The sequence below is a fragment of the Perca flavescens genome, chromosome 8 (genome assembly GCF_004354835.1).
Source record: "Perca flavescens isolate YP-PL-M2 chromosome 8, PFLA_1.0, whole genome shotgun sequence".
NCBI lineage: Eukaryota > Metazoa > Chordata > Actinopteri > Perciformes > Percidae > Perca > Perca flavescens.
This window is the reverse complement of record NC_041338.1, coordinates 31,517,612-31,539,691: the sequence shown is the minus strand read 5'-3', so window position 1 is coordinate 31,539,691 and position 22,080 is coordinate 31,517,612. Positions and strand designations below refer to the sequence as shown.

Genomic DNA, 22,080 nt, shown 5'->3' with positions numbered 1-22,080 from the left:
TTATGAAAAAAACCAACCTTTACAGACTTAAGTTGTAGTTTTACGTGACTCGTTTTAAGCCAATCCGTGATCTTTTCCTAAATCTAAGTATTTCTGTTGCCTAAACTTAACTACATCTGTTTCAAAATGGTAACTACACATTTTAAAACAGTTTAAAATTGCAACCGTCAAGTGTTACGGTCAAGTGTTTTAAAGCTGCCATTGTATCACGGCGTGCTCATATATGTCTGTTTTGGGAGTCATTGGCAGTCAACCCATTCTGTCGTTTAGGTATGGGGATGTGTTGGCCTTGTTGTGTATTACCAAAACAAAAGAATTGGCTGTTTGTACATTAAGCAAACCATGATCTTTAACACATGAAAGCTATGATTAAATATTACACTCAAATATTACACACATTCACATATGAATTTCATGCTTCAGAGATGTGAGCCAAAATAAAACTGTGCAGACATGAGTCCAGTGGACACTGACACATTGAGTAGAATCACAACTGCTCCTTATGTCCACTCTTTGGACATTAGGGGTTATGCTGTGCTGTGTAGCTGTGGTAATACTGGACAGATTCCAGCTGTTATTTTTTTTGTTTTTTTTTGTTTATTTATTGAGGATGCCATTAGCTGAAAGTCTATGCAATCAGCTAGTCTCCCTGGGGTCCATTCTAAAAAGAATTATATTACAACAACAATATACACATTTCAATCATAACAAAATCAAGTATACACATTTCATATCTATACATACATACACAAACACATACATATATACAATCTAGTTTCCATTCATAGTAGGACTAAATATTAATACAATATTAATATAATTACTTTAATAAAAACATAAAAACCTACATCAACACAAAACATCTAAGATTTCTTTTAAATCACTGCTTATTACAAAGCTGACGCACTTCAATAGGAATGTTATTCCAGATGACAATAGCTCTATACAGGACAGTTTTCATCATAAAATTAGTTTTTGGATAAGGGATTGTTATATGACCAGTATTTGCCTTTCTAGTGTTATGATTATGCACAGAGTTGCAATACACTAATTGATTAAACTGAGTAATCAGCATTTTCATTGTCAATGTGTTATATATCATAGTACCTAAAGTAACTGTTATTCTTTGGTGTAAAGTGAGCCATGAAAGAGTGGAATACATCTGATCTCTACTTGTTTTAATTGAGCAGCCCAGTACAAGTCTCGCTGCTTTATTTTGCACGACCTGAAATTTAGTTAAGTCCTTTTTAGTTGCAGAGGACCACACCTCGGTGCAATATGACAAATGACATAATATTAATGACTCTATTACTCTGTTACTATTTTTGAAGTTTCCTGATTTACATATTGACAACATTTTTTTGTTATTGCAATGCCACATCCTATTCTGTTAACAATCGTATTTATGTGTTCTGTCCATGAAAGACTACTATCAATAACCAATCCTAACAGTTTAGCCTTTTCTACTTGTTGTATTCTTTGTCCGGCTATTTGTAACTTTAATTCCGATCCTAGCATAAATTTTTGTTTTGATCCGATGATCATACTATTTGTATTGGATATATTTAATGCTAATTTGTTTCCACTAACCCACTTATACACCAAATTTAATTCTCTAGACAGAACATGATTAATTTTATCACATGAATCTGAAGCATAGTAAACAGTTGACTCATCTGCAAACATTGTCATTGATGCTTTTTTAACAGTTAAGGGCAAATCGATAAAAAAACTGAAAACAAAAGAGGACCCAAGCAACTTCCTTGTGGTAAACCACAAACTAAACTTTTGCAATTAGATAAAGAACCATTATAAAAAACCCGCTGAGTTCTATATGAAAGATAACTTTTCATAAATGTTAACAACAGAGTGAGAAAATCCGTAGCTCTCTAATTTCTCAATTAAAATATGATGATCAATTACATCAAAAGCAGCACTGAAGTCCAACATAACCACACCAACTATTTCAGAATTATCCATACTTCTAAGCCATCCATCGGTCATTTGTGTAAGAGCTGTACTGGTCGAATGTGCCTTTCTATATGCGTGCTGAAACATAGTCATCAAATTATTATTCTGGAAATAATTACAAATTTGTGTATGAATGATCTTTTCCAATATTTTACTGAGTGCAGGCAGAATACTTATAGGTCTACAGTTATGCCCATTATAAGGTAATCGATTGTCTTTTATTAATGGAATAATTTTTCCTTCCTTCCACAAAGATGGATAAATCCCGCTCGCTATGCACTGATTAAATATATAACACAACGCTGTGAATAGTGGTGCAAAGCAGAAGCCCGGCTGGTGCTGAAAAAGGGCCTGTGTATTGAATCTCTCCCAGCTAAAAAAAATGACTAGAATTACTCAAATAAAATGAGTCATGCTTTTGCATTCATTTATACTGTACAAGTAATTTAAATAAAGTCATTTTTTCTCAAAAGGAAGGTTTCCATTGACCCTGTGTGATCAGGCAGAACATAAAGCTTAAGAACTCTAATTTCTCTTACTTTTTGGATGGAATTGTGAGCAGGCTGTATTTCTGTTGCCTTGTTACCGTTAATGCAGACATTTTACGAACATCCTAGGAAGAAATTTATGCTATATCATTTCAAATCATATTTATCTTCCAAACTTTGTCAGTAGAGTTTTATATCTTCACTCTCACACCTTCTTTTCCCCAAAGAGCTGAAGAGAATCATTTTCACGTGTGTGTGCGTGTGTGTACAACATGATATAATCATTGGAACTGCATTTGTAAATGCTGAAACAGTATCTCCCTATCAGCAGGTTGTTTCCAGTTGTTTATAGAAAAAAATCTGAAATGAAGACTCAAGTTGAATTACCGCAGTGAGAGATGACATTTGTCACAGTGCGAGATGCACTGAACTTGTTTTGCTGCTTTGAGACACTGACGATTGCAACAGCATCCACTCAGGTAGTCCCAGCAGCCGCTCACTTGATCTCACTTTTTTTCCCCGTGAAAGGTTAGACAAATGCCACAAATAATTGTCGGTCTGCCTCTTGACCGTACTCTCGTCCCCAGTGTCTTACCATGTTGATTATCTGAGGTAGTGCAGGTCATGATTGTCTGGGCAGCTGGAAACTTATCAGGCAACCACTGAGCATCGCTGTGACACAGAGGAAGTGAGGCGTAAGCGTCGTAGAATGAAGGTCGCTCCGTGTTCAGCCCCTGTGAGGAGAAATCTTAGTGCCATCGCTGAGTGAATGACTGTAAGTGTGTGACTGACTTTCTGCCCAGCGGAATGAGTGAAAGAATGGACCGTACTTACAGTATGCTTAGCACCAATGCCAAGTTTGAGGACGTGGAAGGTGTTGAAACACTTTAGGCATGAATCCAGACTGTTTATTCATACACTCGGCAATGCATTGATATTGCCGTCAAGTGCTTAGCTGGTTCAGTGAGCATCGTGCAAGGCTTGAATATCATGTTTATAAAGAGAGGGGAGAGAAAGGGGTTCTCAGGCTTTGGGTATAATATTCACTCCCATATGCTCAACATAATGTATGCTTCCACTTCAGGAAGACAGAATCAGTTGTAGTCAGCCACCCAGCGTGTTTTAATCGAGTTCACCTTATATGTCAGCATCTGTTGTTGAAGTTTGTGTAGTTACTTTTATAACCGCAACTTTTTTTAAATTTTTTTTTTATGAAGAGCTAGATCCTGAGGATCCAACAGAAAGTCATCATTCGTTGAGTCAGTCTGTAGGAACATAATGTCTCGCGGATTCTACCGAGCGTCCACTTTCTTCCAATTTTACCTCCATTTTCCCCTTACTGAGCCATTTACAATTGCAGGTGCATTACTGTAAGTAGCATAACGCTGTAGCCAACCTCTGATAGCAGACAACAACTCTGTCAACCCCCGCAGATGTATTCATTGTGTGCAAAAGGACAGCAAGAATTTTTCTCACATACTCTAAGTGGATACTTTTTTCTTTGTTGTTTGTTATGTATGAAACTGTCAAGCATTCTATACCGTATGAAGTAAAGTTAATAATTCAGGTGAATGGAAAGTTGAGTTAAGGAGTAATACAAAGTGAACTTCTCATCTGTTTGTTACGGCATTACAAAGTCATTAAACGCTTACATTTTTAGTGTTCTTTTCAGCATAAGTTTCATGCTTTAATACTTGTGAGAGTTTAACCATTTTCATTTATTGCTTTGAATGTAGTCTCTCATTGCCAGACCTATAGTATATATAAAGTAAAGTATAGCATATAGACCCTTATCCCAGCAATGTACATTCGCCAAACTACTTGGACTGTATTTAATAATTAACTACTAATAGTGGCTCTACTACACAGTGATAAAACAGAAATTGCTCAGTACTGACACTTGCACTCTTTGTTATTTGTAAGGAACTTATTTGTAAGTTTTTTTTGGAGGTTGTGGGAGAGACACATAAACTTTATTAGGCTATAACAAAGATAAATAAAAAAAAACCTCACAACTTACTGAGAAATTGTGGCTTGTTTTTACACAACTAATTTGTCATTTTGTAGGGAAACAACACTATTCAAACTTTTCTCCTACATCCCTTAGTCAGAAATATATAATATATATGTGGCTGACATGGAGGACAAACCTGCCTCACAAATCTGTGTGAACGGGAAGGGCAGTAAAGTCCATCCATGCATGTTGATGGACAGAAGGGATACTCAGCTTTAATGCTCGACAGAAAAGATGAGAGAGTTCGCTGAACTGCATGTGCTGGCATGGCAATTACGCATAGGCGAACAAAACAATGTGTAAAAGCAGCCTATTAGCCATGATACATGAATAACAGCCTGCACGGCAGAGCTGCTCACACAATTTAAAATTACACATGACATGATTTAAATTAGCTGTTTTGTGTTTTTTGTTATGTCATCAGCATTAGAAATCTTTTTTTTTTTTTTTTAGTCCAAACTCACATTGCGTTGCTTCCAGAGGAGCTCATGTCTTGTTTAGAGGAGCTTACCTCCTACCTCCTAGGACAGTCTATGTTTGAAACAGTTCCCTATCACGGAACTAGTGCACTATATAATGTGTTCATTTTGGTGTTTGAATTCTCCGCAGTTAAAAAAAAATAAAAAATTAAATTCATTCACTATATAGTTCATCTTAAAATACCCACAACGCACAGCTAATTTGAGTGTACATATGATGTTTACTTCCGTACACTATACCACAAGGAGGAGGAGAAGAAGAAGCAGCTGCACCCGCGAAAACTGAAAAGGAAAAATGGAGCGGGCTTTCGTTTCTAAACATTGGAAATGTAAAATGCAACATATATACGGCCTTTTACTCTCCTCCTGTGTGCTCGGTTTGATTCAGGGACGTATTAGAAGTATTTTTGTTTCGGTTTGTTTACATGACGGGTGCAACGATACTTTAAGTGAGTGTCCGAAATCTCATTTGGTCGTTCCCTCTATAGTTCACTATTTAAAAAACACTATATAGGGAATAGTTCAAACACAGCTTATGTCAACTGTTCATCACGTGAGCCTCTGGAACAGTCATACAGTACGTGTCGTTTTGGCAGTCTTCGGAAATTGATCTATATAGTCGTTGAGGTATGAGGATGTGTTGAAATTAGAGCCATTTTGGCCATTAGAATAAAAGCAGGCCCAGTATGACGATAGATGGAGCTGGAGCTGTTGGAGGTATTTCAATCTGCTGCGCTTCCTCTCGTGATTCATCTATGCTTTAAAGGGAAACTAGCCTACTGTTTTTTTTCAACCATATTTTCCTGTGTTTTTGTGTCTAAGTGACTGAGACTGTTGGGAACAACAGTCTTTGTCGTTCCCATCAGTCTGACAGGCTCAGATTATTATTCTGACAACATTATGGAAAGGATTTCTAAGGAGGTCGACCTTTCTGTTAAAGAGTAAGATCCTTTTTTAAACATCCGCAAAATTGCTTTCGCTAAACCCACCAGACTCCATGTAAATAAGCAGTCATTTTAGTATCGTAAAATACACTTCATTCAAAGTCGACAGAAACAAAATAAAAATATGAAAAGCCGTTTTGGGTCCAACCATCACAACTCTAGTTTTGGTTGAAATAATCACATAGTTTACAGATTTACACGTGAAAATATGTTGGCTCTAGACACACTAAAAGTATTACTTTTTTAAATGGAGTCTGGTGGATTTAGTGCTTGCGGCTTCAGAGCTGTTTCTGGTTAAACAGAAAGGTCACAAAGAGGTTTTAAATGTCTATCTGAGAAGGGATCCTTTCCGTAACTTTGTCAGACACTTAGAATATTAATCCGAGCCTGTCAGTGGCAAAACAAGCACTTCTGTGAAGGTAAATACAAACAGAACAATTGCCCTGTTAACTTACGTTGTATCATGTTTCGCCGCTGCCGACTGCAGTGATCCTGCTTAATACTGGACCAATGTCAAACATTGTTGTTTGCAGGTTGAAATAAATGGTAGTTACCCTTTAACAATTCCCTTTTACCTCCAGTGTTTGATATGGCTCCTCATTTTGACTTCCTTTGAGAGGGGTTCAAAAACACATTCACAGCATTTTCAGGGGGAATTCTTTGTACCACTAGCTGAAAAAGATAATCTTTACCACTCTCTTCCAGTGCCTCACATATGTGTGAACCTAATGTGTTGTGAAGCTTTAATTCAGCTGTCAGACAGCAGATTGTAGGCCATTCGTATGGTGATTCATTCAACACTGAGTAGTTCATTCACATTGTAGCTGGACAAAAGCCAAAAACAACTACTCAACGTGCTGCCTCAGTGAAGTCAAGAAGTTTGTCATCATGATTTTGGCTGATTGTTATGCCAATGTATTATTTAGAGTGGTTCTCCCCCGGCTGCTTGTATCACCTCTATGTCTGTCAATTATTAAATCTGTAGTTGAAGTGTGAATCTGCAGTATTATATGAATGCCACGAAGAATGAAATTGTTTTTCTTCTACAAACGTTAAGCCTTGCACTCAAAAAATGTACTATGTGAAAAAAAATGGAAGTGGTATCATCCAAATTTACTATTAAAATTTACACTTTTAGATTTTGTCAGATTATAATTATTATAAACATTATTATATCTGGTGGAGAGGATTTTAAAAGTTTAACATATTATATATATATTTTGCAAGCTGAACAAGTAAATAATTACAGTCAAATAAATGTAGTCCAGTATTTCATCTGAGTTAATAACATAAAGTGGAAATATTTCAAAACTTGAGAGCTTGAGTACAAGCATTTAAAATGTTAAATATGTTACCACCGCTAGTTAAAATATGATACAGGTGAGGTCATATAGATGACACTCCAGTAGCCTGATCAACAAGATATACTCGTAAAACTCAACCAAGTAACATTCAGAGACAGAAAGAGAGTAAACTGTTAGAGCGCTGAGCTATAAAAGGGTTCAAATGAGAACACTCAGTTCGAAAAACTGCCATTCATAACAGGGAAAAAGTTGCTTATACAAGTGACAACATTAAGTCTGCTTGTGTTTTGAAGTGGAATAATCTAACACTCACTGAAGTGCGCTTTGCCTGCTTCATCTTCCATTTCTATGGCCATTTTCCCTCAGCGTCTCACCCTCCGCTGCTCATTTAGCATAATGTGACTTTTCGCCCATTAGTAGCCACGAAGGGCTGTACTCACACAGATTATGGAGTTCAGATATACTTCTGTTCTTAAGGTTTTAGCCAAAGTACAAAATAAGTATTTTTTAACCAGCCAAAGTGGAATCTACCCATGTAGACAGGTTTGTTTTTTTGTGCTGAGGCTTTGAGATCTCTGATTTTCCCCCCATAGAAAAGACTCGAGAGTGACAGTTTTCATTTAGTTTTCTATTTTTCAGAGCTTTGAGGAGAACAAACTGATGAACAAAAATGATTGGTGTGGAGACGGAAATTTCAGAGAATACCTCAAAGTCCTTCTGGCACATGCAACTAAATCAGTTTGCATTGCTTGATATGTACCACTAAATTAGAGCGGTTTCTCTCCTGATATCGATAATGATATCTTAACTCAGCGTATCAGGGCCCACGTTTAAAAATCTGTATACCAAACTATGTGGAACGCATTGGGATAATTTGTATGTAAAGTAATGTGAAGGACAGGGATTTTTATGGTGCTGAAAGCGGTCTGCTGTGTCCCATGCTAATAGTTGAAATACAGAATTTTACAATGACATTGATGGAGAAACCGTTTTAAATGACAACAGATCCGCATAATGACATCAGTATTGGCACGTTACTGATCCAGCGAATTGAGGTTCTTTTGGTATTTGTAAAAAATGTTATATTTAAAATGGTATTCCACAAAAAGCCAGTCAAATATATATTTTGTATATATTTAAAATCAGGGGTTGAATGATGGTCGTCATCAAATGACACGTGGACCTACTGTACATGATTATGGTGGTCACATAATCCACAGGAAATTAATCAACCGCTATTTAATAAGCACTCAATCATTTATGTCAATCATCAAGCGTTACCATTTTCTGACATTTCATAGGCCAAACCATAAATCATTTGCTCACTCAAGGAGTCGTCATACTTGTACCTTTTTATCATACTTTTTCAAATTCCATACAGGAGGAGGACCGAGCCATTACCTACCGTACATTAGAGTTGTGAGAGTCTTCTTGTTGTCTGTAATTAGCACTGTAGAGATGATAATGGGAGCTAATGGATTGCTAGACAGCAGCACCAAAGTGCCAAAGAATCAAAGGAATACAGTGAATTCCCTTATGCAATGACAGTGAAATAAAGACCAAAGGCAAGCTGTGTTTGTTTGGAGAATGGCGTGGACTGGAGGGCGGATTGAAATAGGTTACATAATCATGCCATATTGCCATTTTTTTTTTAACATGCACACCAGCTGTTGATGAAGGCACGAAGCAGCTTTGATCAGTAAGAGGAGGTGTGCTAAGGTTGACGCTGCAGATGTGGACCTGAAGGCGACCAAGGCTGCTTGATTTATTCATTCATTTTTCATTAAGGTTACTTTACTTTCTGAAGTTTCTGCTTGGAAAATAAAGAAAAGTCATGATATTAAAGTTATATTGGAGGTTTCTTTTTAACTTTAGTCGTGATTGTCGAGGAACGGTTTCCTATATGTGGGCTGGCTCATTCTTTTAATAGTCTGATCATGTGATTTGTATACAAATCCCACCAGTTTGTGCAGGTGGTAAATGTAGAACGACAGAGCGCCGTACAAAGCAGTACATCAAACTCTAACAGACTCCAGTAAACAATGAAACCTTCATGAATAATTGCTTCCAATTGTTCCCCCTGATGGAGGCACCAGGATTACCAATGAACGGCTGAATATGAGGCTGTCTTCGCTGATATTTACTCCCCTATGGTCCCACAGTTAACAGCTCAGTAAGCTGTTAAATTCTGCTCACTGGAAACTCAGATTGACAAAAGTGCAAACTCCAAAAAGTCAGCATTTGTACAAGGCGCCTTGGGAAAGGAAACTCAAATAGCACAGTTGATGCACCTGCGACTGGAGATGTTCATTGTCGTCACTAATTTATCACTGGGATTTCAGGCAACACAGGTGCTCAGAGAGTATATACGGGTCACTACTGCTAGATGAGCTGATTCACTGGATGTCTGGAGCTCAGTCATAGAAAACACCGTCAAAAGGTGACACTTTGAAAAGGTTTGCACATACATAAAAAAAATGTCTAAATAGTAACTATTGCTATTAAACACATAGACTGTAAAAATAATGGACAAAGCTTCTGGGTCTGAAAAGTGAAGCCAATGCAGAAGTGCCTTAAACCTGCATTCTATATCATTTCCAGCATGGGGCGACTCCACTGGTAGCAAGAAAGAACGAAGTTTGTTTCTATAGAAGTCTATGAAAAGAATTACCTTACTTCTCACTCGATTTATTACCTCAGTAAACATTTTTTGTAATGAGTTAATGGTCTTAGTTTTAAGTCTTCTTCAATACAGCACGTATGGTCCGATTTATTTTTTTAAATGGATGATAAAGCAGGGGATGCTTTAGGGCGTGGCTACACGCTGACTTGTCAATCAGGACAGAGGCTTAGCAATGCTAACCATGGCCCTGTGTACATTAAAATAGCCGTAAACCTTTTTTTGGGTGCTGTCTATGTTTTCGTCTTAAATTTTGACCCTCTCACTGTGTGATTTCACTTCATCAAAGTTACTTGGAACATCTTGGTCAGCTAAAAATGTCTCGTTCAGAGTTTGGTAGCACCTTGCCAACCAAGGCTAGGTAATTAGCGCTAGCCTTAGCTGCAAATTTAAGAATCCAGCTTTGTGTACTGCCGTGCATGCAGATGAACGTTGTCAGTACCCAAAGGTCCGTGTTTACCTGCCTGTACGACTCCGCCGGATGTTGGTTGTCCAAAGGGTTAAAACTGCAACTTTTCCTCTTTAGCGTTTAGCTTAGCGCAGCGCCATTGCAACCAAAGACAATACTGGCACACAGCTCCGCCCTGTCGTCCAAAAATCGCCCCATCCGGTTTAAAAAAAACAAGATGGCGACGGCTAAATTGCCAAACTCAAGGCTTCAAAAGCGCAGTCCACAGACCAATGGGTGACGCCACTGCTGTTCTGTCCATTATTTTTACATCCTACAATTGAACATCACAGTTATCCATAGAAAGGTGAAAATATTACAGTCGGCTAGAATCACTGACTGTTTTCTTGTAATGTTTTCAGGTTAATTTTGCTTGAAACTCTAAAAAGAAGCTGAGTGAAAGTTCAATCAGGAAGACTCCCTACTCACTCATTTATTAATATTTATTATATCAGTTTTAGTTTAAACTAGCAGTTTTACTGTACTTTTTAGAAATTCAATATTTCATTTAGATGAGGAAGAATGTTCCATTCCTTCATTCAAAAGTTGCTTAGACTCACTTCATGCCTATACGTTTTAAACATTAAAAACTCATTACAAATATAGCCCGTTGCATTCTTTGATCCCTTCCCACTTGCAGCAGTTTGAATTAGGTATAGCATTTTTTTTGTCTCATTTATTATAAATAGTGTTGCGTGCCTGCGGTGAGGCTCACTCAATGCACTGTGTTTTTGACAGTGGGTATGATGTGGATAAAATGGCACTGGTATTGGCTCGAGCACGATATGCCAGGAGTTATGCAATCTACTGTGACAAGCCTTCTACAGAAGGGAATCAAGTCACTGCTGTCTGTCAACCAAGAACTGGACTCTGCATCACTAGTATTCGGTGAGATTACAAAGTCAGAGTCCAAATGATTTAGCTAAGCTGCCTCTGGTTATAAAACTTTATGACATCAGAGATTTGGGTCTTAACATTTAGGAGTTGGCTCTAAATTGTCACAGATTCAGGACAGCAAACCAGATTTACATTGCAGCAGAGGAGTTCTTTCCTGATGCCACTTACGGAATGTAAAAACTGTCTGGCTTTCTTCTTGGAGGGGAACTAAAACCTAAAACAAATATAAATATAAATATATATATATATATATATATATATATATATATATATATATATATATATATATATATATATATATATATATATATATTATTCAAATATTTTCATGGTGATGCATTACCTTGACACAAGAGCGTTTGGCCGGATCTCTGCTCTATTTAAGTAGCTTACACGTCTTTTTTGCACAAATAGGACTTTGCTGTTTGTGCCAGTTCCAGGCCACGCAGCTCGGAGTACCGAAGACCTGTTGATGTTGTCACATTTTCGCAGTCGCTGAGAGAGATGATCAATAAATGTCAAAGATTACTTCATATCCGGTTATTTTCGACCTCTATTCCCAGATACACACATGTACTCAACATCAGCAGGGTGTCGCAGATTAATTCTGCTGCTTCTGCGAGCTCCGTTTCTTCAGGTACACATCTGCCATCCCCCTTAAATTAAGCTCATGAATTATTGAAGTCTGTCCCGCTGCTCCGACCCTAAACTGTAATTAGTTTTACCCAACACATCTCATCGCGATACACTTTGCGAGCTAGGGGGTGGGGGGAGTGTTTAGGGCCGAGGGAGTGGGAATACATTGTTCCTTTAAGACAGGAAAACTGAAAAAAAAAAAAAAAAAGTGGAGGAGAGCAGGGTGGAAAGAACCAATGAGAAAGCAGTTTTGCAGAAACTGTTAGTGGCACCTTGGCAAGGAGAGTTGTGCTTTGGGGGATGAGGGGGTGGGGGGGGTGGAGGATAGGGTTGGGTGGGGGGGTGTTCTTGAGAGAGTCGAACGAACGAACGAGAGAGTGAAGAGGAGGGGGGAAAGAGAAAGAGAGAGGGAGAGGAAAAAGACATCATCCATGCGCGGGAGTGGGAATACAAAAAAGAAAAAAGTACATCCTCATCGCCAGGCTACTCACTGCCTTTACAATGAGTGTTTATCCCACTTTTCTGAGAGCCAATTATCTGCTCCCGCATGAGTCAAGGAGATGATTTAGACTGGTGGCGTGCACAGAGCATCAGGAGAGCTCCCTCACGATACTCGCACCGTAAAAAGGACCCAGTGCAGGGATGCGTTTACGTGCTTTAGAAAGGTGAGTGTGCGTTTTTTTGTTTGTTTTTTCATGACGGTGCTTCTGTGAGAAGCAAACGCTTTCCTTCTCCAGTCTTCTCCTGACTTGTACTCTCCACATGCTGCTCCATACGTGTTTATTTCCAGGCTGATGTCTTGGTGGGGCTGCGTTTATCTCTCGTGCTGTTTCTCTCCTCCCTTTCAAATTAAAATCCCCACTTGGCCGCTTTTGCCGTGGCGTCTCCTGCTTCTGCTCTTCCATCTTATTATTATCTTATTTTGCCACTGACAGTGAGACATGCCACCATGTCTGATCCAGACAAAATAACTCATTTCAGACACACGGTGCTTTCCACGCTGCAGCAGTTCACCTGCTGAGCCGGGCTGCAGTTTGCAATGTTTGCCTGTTTGATGAGCCAAGTTCCTAGAGTCTCAGCTGTTGTGTTTTCTGTTCATCACACCAACTGATGTTTCTCATAATTAGTCTGGCATTTAGCTCTTTCAACATGGATGCATATATACAAACTATATTCATGTGTGCTGAGTGTTATTTTACTGAGGTGTCTTCGCATCCTTACAACTCTTCTGTCTTCCTTACTGGCTTTTTTTTTTTCAAACAGGGAGAACTTCATTTCACTTTTTTAGGAAAAGCACTCCCTGCGCTCAGAGCAGAGGTTACCAGACAGGTAAACCTCGGCTGTCCCGTTTGAGTGCTTTAGCGATTGCATGAATCGCCTGCCCGGCCCGCTCGGCTCTATTTCATACTATTGTCTGCTCGCGGTGATTAACTGCCTGCGCTTGTGGCTCGGGTGATTTCTGCTTTTATGTTGAGAGCTCGGCTGCAGCCGGCAGACGGGACTGTGCGAATGGGGCGGCTGCCAGGATTGGAGGGTCAGCTGATCGGCTCCGAGGTGCGGGAGATTTATGGCCCCCCAGAACAAAGCTGTGTCTGCTGAGGGACCATAAACCATAAATCAGGGAGAAGTGGGTCGGATCGGGTCAGTGCTCATCTGCTCACTGCAGATCCGCTCTCTCTCTTTTTTTATTTTTATTTTTTACCCTTTTTCGCACCTGACTTTGTGACACTTTAAGTGACTTTTCCTGGTCTTTTCTCCTGGACAAGCAGCCCTTTTGTTAAATAAATGTATCCATCACAAGCAGTTTCTCTTCTGTGCTGTTTAAACTCCGCGATATTCGGCTGTCAATCACATTTGCTAATGAATTCCTGTTTTCTGTTTTAAAATGCCATTACCTTCTGTAAGTGAATCACCCCTAATCCTTTTATTATCTCCAGCTATGTTAACACTGTTGGCCTTTAGTCTCCGCTCATCTTAATCATCCTAATTATGTAATGTTGTTCTTTCTAAGAGGCTGATGAGAATGAAATGGCATGTTCTCATTCTGGCAGCGACTTGTTACTGATTGTACACAAGGCATTACACTCTGCTCCGTCTGACTCCAGTCTGTTTGATTCTGATCGCTGGTTTGACTAGTTTTGTGATTTGTCTTCCTAGGGGCAGCTGAAGCCAATGTGAAAAATTGATTTTCTGCAGAAGGATTAGCAGTTGTGTTTACAGCCATAGGCATGCATTACATTACAATGACTCATGCGGCATCTGCACACCAAAGTAGGCTAAACTAATTTTTTTTATTATCTGTTGTATAAGACTGCTATTTTACAACAACAAAAAAACATTCACAGACATACAGAAGACTGTTAGACACTGTCAAGGTAGTGGGCGACGGGTATGGGAATAGCAGTGAATAACTTAAAGCTGTGTTTTCGAAAGTTCAGACAGCTTGAGTAGGGAGATAAATAATCTCAGCCAGGAAGAATGGATCTTAATTTATTTGTGTCTGTATTGTTGCACAAGGAGGCATTGCATACTGCTGCTGGAAATCAAACAAATGCAAATGCCGGCTGTGGAATAGAAATGATTGCGAAACATCAAAAGTCTCACAGTAGGACTGCCATAACAGCAGGGATTTGTACTTGTGTTTATGGCAACACTGATAATATTTTCTCCTATTTTAGAGGGAATGGGAATTAGGCATGAGTGTGAAGCATGCTGCGTTAAAGTTTGTCTCTTTATTATGCTAATGGTAGGCAGGTGTATGTATGGTTTAGCTATGTATGGAATTGTCATGCATAGGTAGGCTATTGTGAGAAGAGAAACATCCACATGAAATACATGGCACGTTCTCTAAAAAAGGTTTTAATGTAATGTTTCCTAAACCCCTTCACAGATATTTTGTTATGGAAAGTGAAAAACACCACAGCTTGAAAAGGCAAAAGTGACCTTTTCTGAGCTAAATGTTAAATTATAAATGGCTTGCAGCTGAAATGAGTGTTTTGTCTGCTGTTTGTGGCTTTTCACATATTTAGTTTACATGTTGTTCACAGTCACCGAGAGTCATTATGCTGAGGTTTTGTCGCTATGAAGGCTTTTACTGTCAGCCCTGATATAATGTGTTACACAACCTGCATAATCAAGTCTCCAGGGTCAGCCATTAGGCCTGCGTTTGGTTTATTACTGGAGACAAGTCTTATTGTTACATTAGTTTGGACATGGCTCAGGACTTTACTAAAAAACTGTTGTTTCGCCCATTAAAATAATCCCACAGCAGTTTAGTGGCATTAGTATATGATAATGTACAGCACAAAGCTGCAGTGGTTTTTATGAACATCTCAAAAATGAAGAGTAAATGTGGAAAAAACCTAATGTAATAACATATGCAATTGGAAATATATCATTTTTAATATGCACTCAGGAGCACATTTGGCCTGTCCCAGTCCAACACTTTAAGGCTTTCATTTTGGCTTTGGAAGGCAAAGAAAAATCTATTACTTTAGCTGTTTTGCATATTGTTGTTGGGGCGAAAGCTTGACGTTGTGAAAATGAAATAAACTCTCCTGGAGCCAGTTGAAGCAGGTTCTATTTGTGTTTATTCAGTGGAGTTTATAAAGATACTAAGACTGGAGTTTGTTTTTTTATAATCCTTCAACTAAAATGAGTTTCTTTTTCCACTGGACAACTAATACACAGTTGTATTCTACTTTTAAATGTTTTTCAGTCACACATAATGATCGTCAGCACAGCCTGGACAGTATGTAATTAAAATCCCTGTTTAATTGATTCCTCTGAATTATAGAAGATTGCCAGAATTCTGCCAAACGCTGCTCTGTACCTTTAGCAGTTTGTCTCCAGAGAGCCCGCTGTGCTTCGAAGGGAAATATTTCATTGTGCTTTGAATTCAACATCAGGCGTGCATCTGTTCTATGGGTTTAACTCGTCGACATCACTGAGCATGATAACTTCTCCCAAGACAGCCTTGAACGAGCCGTGATGTCATATGCAGCCAATTGATGGCCGTATGCTTAGTGGAAATAAATCAATGTGCCAGACAGAGTAAGATCTTAAAATGACGGCGTAAAACACATCAGCAGGGAAGTCTCTTTTCTTAAAGGATTTTGGGGATTTTTGGACACATTTCAGAAAAAAACTTTTCTAAAGGGATGAGTATCTGATTAATTTAAGTTACTTTAAAAACTAATTTGTTCTCATCTGAAGGAATCAGATTGGCAGGTCAGATATTATGCCCAGCACTGGGCTTTAATATCCCATACGGATAGGTAGATAAGTAAAATGGCCATCAAAGTCTCATTTCAGTGCATTGTTTCAACAATCGAGTTTAGATGGTGCCGGATTTTACTGTAAAGCATGACCTCTGACATTCCAACATGAAGCGAAAAGGAATGAACCAGAAAACAGAGAGGACTATGGATTTATTCCTGCAGGTTTTAACCTGCTGGGCGATTGATGAATTTAATTTAATTACATCTTTAAATGGAAAGCAACAGTCAAACATTCCAACATATTTTCTAGTATAATAGTATTGGTATTCATCATATTATGACATGATAGCATGTCATTATAGCTCATTTTGTTCGTTTTTAATTAGGCCTACAGTTTGCTCGTAATTTTGTCTAATTATCATTATTGCCAAAAGTCTGGATTTCACCAGGCTAAGGTCCAAATGTGGCTGCAAGTCTGGACCCACGTGGAGATTTGATCATATCACCCTGCTTTACTGAACAATTACTTAAAAACACATAAAGCTATTTCAATCAGGAGAGATTTCCTTGCAAATATGAACGTATTTATTGTACAGACAAAATATGAAATGTGCAAAGTCTCTGGAGATTAGACTCCATCGAATCCATATGTTATAAAAGGGGTGGTTAAACCCAAAGATATCCCCCGATGGAGTCCAGACATTTGTGGTGGTGATGAAGGTGCACAGGAACCAATCGAGAGCGCAGTAGCAGATGACACCCGGAGTACTTGCGTGAGACGACCGGTGGTTGAAGGGGAGGAGGCGGGACGCACTCTATTCCTGAAACGACAACTGACAACCGCGGAGGAGAGAGAAGAGTAAAACAGCTGCTGTGATTGGCTAGTGATACGTGGCTGATTCTGATTGGTTTAACTAACAATGAAACAGCTGAAACTGATTGACTACTGACAAGTGAATGCCATGGAACAGCTGATCATACAGGAGTGATGAAAAAAGGAAATTTCAAGTCTTCCTGAAAGAACTTAGGCTGAGCTCCATTTGGATTGACTGAAGTAATTTCTAAAAGTATTCATTTTCCAGATCTCCTTACCGTTTGTCATGTTGTTGTGTGACCCGGTTTCCTCTTTTGTGTTTTGTAGTTGACGATCTGCATTGAGACCTGGACATTTGAAGCCAAAGTTCCTACAGATCTTAATGGAAGGCAGCCAGATACATTATTAATGAGTTAAGGTGAGAATGAAAGAATGCAACACACGCACACACACACACACACACACACACACACGCACATGCACACAGACACATGTACTTTATCTCTTTCTCGGCACTGTCTTGTCACTGATCCAGTACAAATGCAGATTTTTGCTGTTGGCAGCCAAACTGGAGCTGATTTGTTTGTGGCAACACAAACCCTAATGTTAAAGGAATTGTTAAAAAAAAAAAAAAAAAGAAACACTTGGGCTGTCATGCCGAGAGTTAGATGAGAAAAATGGTATCAACCTTCTCATCTTACTCTCAACAGGAAGCAAATAAGTGTATTTCCCAAGCTGTCAAACTATTGGTTCCTTTTTTTTTTTTTAGAGTTATAATTCATCATCTTCACGTAATGTACCCCTGCACATGCATTGTTTCGGTGCGGAGGGTTTAAGAAGAGTCCAGTAATTCCAAAAATAATCCTGATTCCACAACACACATTATTTGTCATCATAAAACATGACTTAATGACAAATTTAACAGCATGCATTGGTCAGAATACTACTTTATGTAGTACTCAATTAAATCTCTCTACCTTGTGAAATAATGGGATTGATCATTAGTTACAACCAATTATTTAGCACAATTCTGATCATTTTCAGTTCACCCACAGAGACGAAGCGAACCCCAAAAGTCAAAGCTAAAAGACATGTTCTTAAATGTTCTTCCAACACAATAATACCCACACACAGATGTGACGTGCCTATATCAGTTATTCTTTTTTTTAAATCAGGGACTGTAAACTGTATATGTTGGCCAATATATCATCCAGCTTCAGTATTCTGTATATTTACAGAGAAAATGTCCTGAACAAGCCAATAAAGTGGGAGCTTATTTTGGTGAAAATGTGTCAACACATTTGGAATCCACTGAATAACTCATCAGTTTTTATATTATATTAAAATGTGGGAGTTCCCAAAAGTGTAACACAATTTGTGTCAAGCTGGAGCAGCAAAAAATCAGTCAAACCAACCAAGAAAGTGTGTGAACAACATTAGAAATGCAACAAAAAAAACTAGAAGAAAAAAACAAGAACTCCAACACCTGCAGCTCTGAAGATGTTCCCGCTTTTCATTTCTCATTGGTAAAGTTTGAATGCCATCCTCCGAAGCCTGAAGCTAATGCAAGTCAAGGTCTTCATTTAGGTTTCAGCAGAATTATTTTAATTAAGTGATGTTGTAATGTTATAGGCCAGCAGGCTTTGCAGTGTGCCAGCGTCCAACAGTAATGAGCAGTGAACATGGGCTTTCTTAATGTAGCCTAAATTAGCATTTTGCTCACTGCAGAACTTAAGGCAAATTACACCTCTCTGCCTGCCAAATTCTAGTCTGGTGCCGAAATAAATACTTCCCCTTTTCTTGAGTAATGTTGGTTTTTGACACTGTTAAAATAACACGTTAGCTATTCAGAAGCCAGAGCAATAAATCTGTAACAAAAAGCTTTTCTTTCTCTATTGATTAGCAGTTTATCCTTCCTTTGTGTTGGAGTCTGAGAGTGTTGAGCGTCACTGTGGCTGAACCTGGTTAACGGCTCACAGCTCCGATTAAGGCGCTGCAGTTTGGGAAAAAAAAAAAAAAAAAAAAGCCCTCTGCATTTCCTTGTTGCAGGATCACTTGTGTATATGCCTTCTATTTATGCATTTATTATGCCTCAGCATATTAGATTGCACATTAGTATCCCAAGTATGAATGTTCGGTTCATCATCAACTTGGCATACAATCTTTACAATGTCAAAAACACATTTTTTAAAGAAAAACACAAAAACATTAACGTTTGAAACCATAAATGAGCAACTTCTGTTCAAAGAAGGATGCAACCAAACACTGAAAATATAACAATTAATTTTTTCTGCTGAAATGCAGTACTTCGTTATATTGATAATCATCCCTTCTTTTTGGCTAGTGGTAATGTTTTGTGATAAGTGTTTTTTGAAAAATTAAAACAACACTTGAACATGTTCATATAAAAATGAATAAAAAATGGCTAGTAAGTCATTTGTGCAATTACATGACCCCCTCACCGGCTTCCCACCCTTGAACAAAGCAGGATTTAGAAGTGTTAAAGAATAAAACTATGCAAACACTAACTAAAACAAGTACTATTTGAGAGGGAATGCATACTCAGCAGCCACATTTCTCTTTGTCTCTTTGTCTGTCTAATATTAACACTGAAGAATTGTCTGATCTGTACTACACTAGAAGTGGACAGGAAGTGTATTCAGCATGAAACAACTTTTGGATTTGTAGAGACATAAAATATGTGTGAAAGTCTGTAAAAAGACCTCTCTTCTCCTTTTCAAAAAGACTGGATATTTTTCAGTTGAAAATGTTGTAGGATGACCGTGTAGGCTTTTGGTACCAGTACTTTTCTGTAGTCGTTTTCCATTGAGGATAGTTCCCCCCTTAGTGTAGTCCGGATTCTCAACCTGCTTGGTCAGGTGCCTTTGGCGTTTGTTATTGATGCAAAAAGTCCCCTTTGGCGTCCCATTTAGACGCGCCAGGTCGGGACTATTGGCGTCACTTTTTGACGCTCTGGGTCGGGACGTAGGTTTAACTGACATGTGGCACGAGAACGGGACTAGGATTAAGGAAAAGATCGTGGCTGGGGTTACAAAATGTACGTTTCAGTGACACGTGGGACAAGAACGGGACACGAACCCTCCTGGGTGAAAGTCCTGTGTTGCTTGACCCATCCACCACCCCAATCAACCTCCTTACGTGGATTTTAAGGTCTTTCATACTTTTTCTTACCACGTAACAAAGCCCTAAAGAAAATGGTATTTGTTCATGTTTCACAAAGAGTTTAACCTGAGCCAGACCGACAACCTATCCATACAGGGATAGTAGTATACAGTTGTTAAAACATAATAAAATATATAACACACTGGTATCGGATTGGTACTCGGTATCGGCCGATACGCAACTTCAGGTATCGGAATCGGTATCGGTAAGCAAAAAATGGTATCGGGCCATCTCTACTGGGAACACACCATTGGCAGGGCTCAATCCGAGGGGCGGGATAAAACGGTTGTCTTTCAAACTCCTCTGCAGGCAATAGGATAGCGCTACAACCAACCAGAGCAAAACTCCGAACACATCTTCCTTTTTTAAGAATGACTTCAGTGCCGTTCTTTGTTCTTTTCTCAAAGAAAAGCTGAACTCCAAGTCTTCCAGAGTTGCGGCCAAAGCCGATTCGAAAGACCGCTGTTCGCCAGCAGCAGCAGCCATCTTTTTTGTTTTCAAGTAGCAGGGAATTTACGCATAACCGTCGCAACTCTGCCGTCATTATGTTAAGCCCGCCCACCGACTCTATACACGATGTGATTGGCCCGACTAGAGTTTGGTTTTTCCAGCTCGCAAGCCAACGGAGAGTTGCTAGACGACCCTGGCTGCAAATTACATTTGCTGCCGCTAGGGTGCGTCTAGATTTCTAGGCTAACTTGCTACTGTTGCGAGAATGAATACTACGTCCGTCGGTACTATCTTTAGTTCAGGTACTAACTTTTGCTAAAATTAAAAAAAAAAAAAAAAAATAGAGTGAGTAAAGCCATTCTGAACCATGCACTGAAAATGTGGCATAAGTGTACAAGTGCATCATATGTAAACAATCAGGTGTTTTTCAGAAACGAAAATGTTCAGTATGTTCATAGTATTTTGGAGATGCAATGGGTGGATCAATGGGAGTCAATTATGAATTATTAAAAATTAATATATATATATTTAAAATGAATTATTTTGTTATGATCTGACTTGTCAAAATGGTTTGTAATGAGAAAACTGAAGACCTTGAGCAATTGTTTGGATGAAGTCAGCACAGCTTCCCTGGTATGTGTATCAACTCTGCTGGTTGCACATGAGGGGTCACACTGCAGCATCAGCTACCACGGATGCATTTTCTATATCCATCAGCTTCCTGCTGCCTTTGTATCCTACGCAGAATAGTGTGAGCAGGTAGAGACAGAGCAGCAGAATGAATGGGCAGCGGTGACAGCAGCGAGGTGGACCAGAGAGATTAGCTAGGAAATTGACACTGACAAATCTCATACATTAAGGCATCCTGGGAGGCAGCTATTGGTAGGAGAGGCGGCAGGTACCATATCCCATAAATGGCACTGGGTTTCTTTAATACTCTGCTTGCAGCACGTTGGGAAGCCGAACCACGCTGTCATCTACAGTGCGAAAGATAAGAAAAGCCAGGTGTGCTCAGAGGCATTTCATCTGACTAATGTGTTTACAGCTAGAATAATGAATAGATGGGAGTAATTAATTTGAGCTGTTCTAGCTAAATAACAAAGCAAATACGGGCAAAACTGTTTCATTTCCCTTTGGAACTAGAGCTTTCCCACCGTTTCTTGCCTGCTCTAATGAGATAAAGCCAGCCTTCTTTGATAAGGAGTCCTAGTTACTGTTGTTAGTAGCCTAGTAGCCTTTTTTTTTTTTTTTTTTTTTATCTGTTCTGAGGGTGTTTGCTAACATTTTCTTCAAAAAAACAAAGGACCGCATACAGGATTTACATCCATTTTACGTCTTTTAAGTGTTCACAGAGCCTACAAATATGACCTAATTATTTTAGAAAAACGGAAATTCGTTGAACTCTGCAAAATTGAGCCAATTCACAATTTCGTCTTCATTAGTTAGCGTTAAGACAGATTAGCCTTTTCTCGCTCGGTAAACCTTTTGAAAATCGTATTATGCTGTTCGTTCCTTTCCGTCCTGAGTGTAAGGAGTCTAATTACCAAACATA

General features: G+C 38.9%; 1 protein-coding gene across 1 annotated transcript in view; it reads left to right on the top strand.

Moving 5' to 3' along the window:
* The first annotated feature begins 12,261 nt into the window (after window positions 1-12,261).
* The window catches only part of LOC114560790 (alpha-1,3-mannosyl-glycoprotein 4-beta-N-acetylglucosaminyltransferase C), a 98,488-nt gene continuing 88,669 nt past the window's right edge, over window positions 12,262-22,080 (top strand). Inside the window, 2 exon segments of the mRNA XM_028586426.1 lie at window positions 12,262-12,526; window positions 17,223-17,313. The gene's annotated coding sequence lies outside the window, so the exon portion shown is untranslated.